This window comes from Cibotium barometz, chromosome 56 (genome assembly GCF_041138505.1).
Source record: "Cibotium barometz isolate CiBa-2024 chromosome 56, ASM4113850v1, whole genome shotgun sequence".
In the NCBI taxonomy this organism is placed as follows: domain Eukaryota; kingdom Viridiplantae; phylum Streptophyta; class Polypodiopsida; order Cyatheales; family Cibotiaceae; genus Cibotium; species Cibotium barometz.
In genome coordinates, this window is record NC_141101.1 from 731,503 (window position 1) to 737,001 (window position 5,499).

The following is a 5,499-nucleotide window of genomic DNA, read 5'->3' on the forward strand; positions in this document are numbered from 1 at the left end:
AATACCAAAAGGCACTCGTGAGGATTATCCCCCTTGAATTGAAGGGATGAGAGTAGGGGTATTTATAAAGCTTTTTGTCCTTCCACACCTCCATTGCTTGCCTAGTGTCTCTCTATTCTAGTTTCAAATCATAAACTTGAAGAGCTGCTTATATTAGTCTCCCCACATTTTGTTTATCAACTTGAATGGAGCAAGATTGTGCATAGGCATTGCCAATAAAAAGAGCATTGAAGGAGAGATTGCCTCGACGATTTATATACCATGAATACCTACATGCTCCTCCTTGCGTATGTGGGTGCGGTTCAAACCTATTCCCATACACTGGCTTTAATTTCTCTTCTCACTTATGTAGCACCTACGCATGTGTGGCTAATCACATTTTTCATAGTCATGCCTGAGCAGCATGTCTCAAGCACTCACTTGAGTGAGGTTAGAGTCCATAGCTGCTGTTGGTTGCAAAGCTTAGTGGGCCAAACCTCCCAAAGAACTTGTGGAAACTTTTGTCTAATATGTGCCTAGGTTGACTGAGCAAGGAGTTGTAGTTGAGCATAATACACTGTGCATACGGTCTATTCTCTTGTGTAGCTCTGATCTCAAGTTTAAGATGGTAAAATTTAATGTGTGTTTGAGTCTCTTTCCAGTTTATTCAAGATCTCAGGAAAATGGAGTCTTGTGACTTGAAACTTATAATTTTCAAAAGAAGGCATTGTCCATTGTGCATCCATATTTTGAAACAAGCATGTATGTCGTGAACTCATGGTTGTAATATGTCTTCTTAAAGATGTATCTATTATTTTTGAATAACACTCCATGTGTCTTTGGGATGCTTCTTACCCACACCTTTACTTCATATCAATGCACACACATGACCAAGCCATTAAATGACATAAGATGCCAGTGATGAAAATAAGTGCCCGCCGATGGCATTTGTTCTCAAAGGTATGCTATCTGGTCCAGCATGCATTGATCCTTTTTTTGGGGGGGGGGGGGGGTGGGTGGACATGCTATCACTTCCTTATAGGGAGTGGGTAGATTCATACCTAACACCTCCTTATTGGGGAGGTGTGGGTGCTATCGTTGGGTTATAGCCCAGGAGGGGTGTTACCACTGGAAATGCCATCTGTTGCATAAGTTGAATGTAGTCTAAACACTAGTTATCTTATACCAGTCAGTCCTTTTTCTATTAGTAGTTGCCACCCAAGTTGATCAATTTTTAGACGTGAGGATGCAAATTTATCCAAAGGTTACTCCTAGAGACAAAGTGAGGGACCCTTAAAAGATGAGAAAACTCAAAAAATATTTATAATCTTGAGCTTAAGTGACAAAATTGAAATACATGAGTTCATCTAGAAAGCACAATAATGCCTAGAATTGTATGGATACTTATTTTGATGATGATTGATCCATAGCTCCTTAAAGATAAATCACACTCTTGAGAAGGATTGATGATTTCTAGATTTAAACATCTTGCTTTTGTGTTTACTATTATATTGAAGTTAGTATACAATGGTCATGATTAGGGTTTTTTATAATAATTTTCTCTTGGTTATGAGCAATGGGAATAAATGTAAATTTTTAAGTCAAGATTTGTTTACACACTTATAATGGGTTTAGCTCTATGTCTTTAAAAAAGTGATGGAAAGCAAGCCAGTCATGACCTCCCGTACCTCTCCTCGCCCCTTGTAAAAAAACCCTTCCTGTTTTGGCACGGTATACATCCCTGCCTCCTTGCCTGTTTTGGTAATGTTGACTTGCCTATATGGCACTGTTCCTCTTTTGGCAATCTTGCCTCTTTTGGAACTATTGACTTTCCTATTTTGGCAGCCCCCCCATCTCCCCTCACTTTGAGGCCTTTTTCCCTCATTTTGAGGCAATCTTTCCCCTTTTTTATGCACCTCTCCCTTGTGTTGAGGACCCCCCTCCCCCTCCTCCTCCTATTTAAGCAAAGCCTTGTACTCTCATTTTTTCATTGCACTGATGAGTGCCTCTAATGCACGAAACTAGTTTGAAAGTATTAAAGTGTTTGCATCAAGGCTTGTCTCTTCTTCTTCTCTCCCTCACCCCCCTCTAGGGCCGCTCACCTTGCCTTTGTTTTTAAACTTAAATTTTAAACTCTAAAGCTTTCTACATGGCGCATGCCCCTAGCTCCCCCTCCCCCTCCCCCTCCGCTTCCTCCTCATCCCCCTCCTCCTCCCCTTACCCCTCCCTCTCTTCCCTTTCCCCCCCCCTCTCCCTCTTTCTCCTCCCTTTTTCATGCTCGGGACTCTCTCTCACCCTCCTTACGAGCCCGTCGAGTCTCCTTCACCTCTCCAGCACAATCCTCCTTCCTCCACCCAAGGGCCTCATAAACCCTAAACCCTAAACCCTAAACCCTAAATCCTATCTCCAAAAGGCTCTTATCCAACTGGCCTCCAACGACAACCTCATCATCAAGCCTGCGGACAAAAACCTTGGCATTACCCTTCTTGACAAGTCGTGGTATGTCCAAGAGCGCCTCCGCCACCTTGAGGACCCCTCTACCTACATCTCGGTTCCTGAGGTCCCTCTCTCCCTTCTTCACAATCGCTTGAAATCCTTATGCCTCTCCGCCCTCTCCCTTCTCTCTTTCGAGGAGTTTCGCTTCCTCACCCTCACCCCCCCCTCCGGCTTTCGGGTTTGCTCCTTCTACATCATCTCGAAAATCCATAAGCCTTCTCTTGTTGGCCGCCCCCTTTTGCTCTTATAACGGTTATGTTTTTGAGCAGGCCTCCAAGTGGCTTCACCACAAACTCCTCCCCATCCTCCTCTCCCATCGCTTCCATCTCCCTGATTCTCTCACCCCCATCAACCTCCTCTCCACCACCCCCTTTCCTCCTCACTGCCTTCTCTTCACCTTCGACATCATCTCTCTCTATCCCAACATCCCCACCGCCAAAGGCCTGCTAGCCCCTCAAATCCTCCATCCTCCCTCACTCCCCCCCCCCCCCCCCCCCATGGTCTCTTTCATTGTCCGTCTCTCGGAGCTTGTGCTATGCAACAACTTCCTAGAGTTCAACAATTTCTTTTGGCTTCAAACCAAGGGAACCGCCATGGGTAGTAACTTCGCGGTGGTTTATGCTTGCCTCTTCTTGAGTCATCTCGAGGACTCTAATCCCCTCTTCCGCTCACCCTCCCTCGCCTGCTGTCGCAGATACATCGACGATGCCTTTGGAGTATGGACAGGGGATCTCCCCTCTCTCCGCGCCTTTCTTGATTCTTATGGCCATCCCCTTAAGCGCCATATCAAGATCGATGCCTCCTCCCACTCCAAAGCAGCCATCCTCGACATCGAGTTCTTCAAAGGCGATCTCTTCTCCGATTATGGCATTCTCGACTCAATGCCATCAAAAGCCTCTCAACAACTACAACTATCTCCTGTGGCATTCCTTCCATCCTCTCCATCAAAAAACCTCCTTCGTCGTTGGGGAGCTCCGTCGTTACATCATCCGTGAGAGCTCCCTCTTAGGCCACCTCTGCCTCCGACAGCGTTTCTACTCCTGCCTTCGCGCTTGTGGCTACCCTCCCGCCTTCCTTTTTTATTTGTTTTTTTAATTATTTTTTAAAAAACTACTTTCACTTGACAATTCACTTAGAAGGCTCTATTCTAACTAAAGAGGGAACACTAAGGAAGGTGGAGTACTTGGCATACTCTTTTGGCATAATTTATGGTCAATCTAAGTATGGATTGAACTAGGACCAAATCCTTAATGGTTATCTAAGTAATAAGTAGAAAAGTGATAGACTAGTCGCACAAAATGATGCAAGCAAGTACTCAAATAAAATTTGAATGGAGACTTATAAAAAATATTAAAATTAAAAATAATAGCATTATTTGAGGATGGGTTTAGAATACACCTAGTTAGTTATATGGTTGGGAAGTCAGTCTAAACCCTAAACCGATCCTAAACCCTAAACCCTAAACTCTAAAACCTTAAAATCCTAAAATCCTAAATCCGAAAACCCTAAACCCTAAACCCTAAACTCCTAAAAACCCTAAACTCGTAAAACACTAAACCCTAAAACCTACGAAAACCTAAACCCTAAATCCTAAACGTAAACTCTAAATCCTAAACCCTAAACTCTAAAAACCTAAACCCTAAAAACCTAAACCCTAAATCCTAAAATCCTAAAACCCAATCCTAAACCCTAAACCCTAAAACCCTAAAAATCCTGAACCGTGAATCGTGAACCTGTTGAAATTAGGGCATTGTGATGAGATATGGTGGATCAAACACTAGAATCAACATCATTAACAAAGTGATTAGCAAATAATTAAGACATAATTAGTGGGTAATTAACAAATAGATTAATGTAGGCATGGATACTCAAAAACCAGTAAATTCTCATTAAGGCTATGTCTCAATTTATAGAGTTTACATCAAGCATCAAATCCCACTGATTTCTCCATGATTCACTCCACCTCTTTTCCCTGATTCTCTCCACCTCTTCACTTTTCCCAGAATATCTCCCAGAATAACTCCACACTTCCCAGAATATCTCCACACTTCCTAAATCTTCTCATGCTACCCTTTATTCTCTCCTAGTAGATTCTTCTCACCTTTTCACAGGTTCTTTCACATTTACACATCCTCTTTTACAGCCTCTAACCAAGGGCTTGTTCTCGCACACACCCTATTCACTTGTATTTTCAACACCTCCCCTCAAGTGAATACTCCTAGTACACCTAGACCCTATACCAAATTTGCCTCCCCTTACCCGTGACTAGTGTCTACACCTCCCCTCAAGTTAACTTAGCACACTTGGACCCTATATCAAGTTTCTTTCTTACTTGACAGTCCTCCGCGACCAGTGCCTCAAGTCCCTAAACTCCATAGTCCTTGACATTCTCTCTCTATGTGTCCAAGGCTACTATAAGTGCCCGCGACCTTGACTAAAGTGCTCACACATACATCTACCACGTGGCCTACATCATCGGTGGCTCAAAGGTGGTTTTACTTTGTTGGGGCAGGTTACATTGGGTTGTGGGGTCTCTCTCTCTCTCTCTCTCTCAGAAAAGATGATCCGACTCCACTTCCTTTGGAGCCTCCATGAAGTTTGCCGATGTCGTTCCTTCTCCACTGGGTTTGTTGTAGCAGTCTCTCGCCATGTGTTCTGGCTTTCCACATTTGTGGCAAGTGAAGGTCCTTCCTTCTTCTTTGCCTCTTCCTCGTCCTTGTCCCCTTGAGAGAATCCTCCTCAGGTGAAGAATGCCTTTTCTTCTCCTACTGTTGAGTCAAGCCACTTCTTCTCTTTGCCTCTGCTCTCTTGCTCTAATAGAGCTGCTTCTATCTCGTGTAGCTTTAATTCAGGTATATTCTTTAGTGTTGCTGCAATGTTTTCATATTCACCTTTGTCCACACTCTTCTCAGAAGCACTGCTAGTGCCTCATCATCTTCTACCTTTTTGCCAATAGCTGTCAGCTGTTGCTTAATGCTTTTATATTTGTTCAAGTGTGTGATTAAAGGTTCACTTTCCTTCATG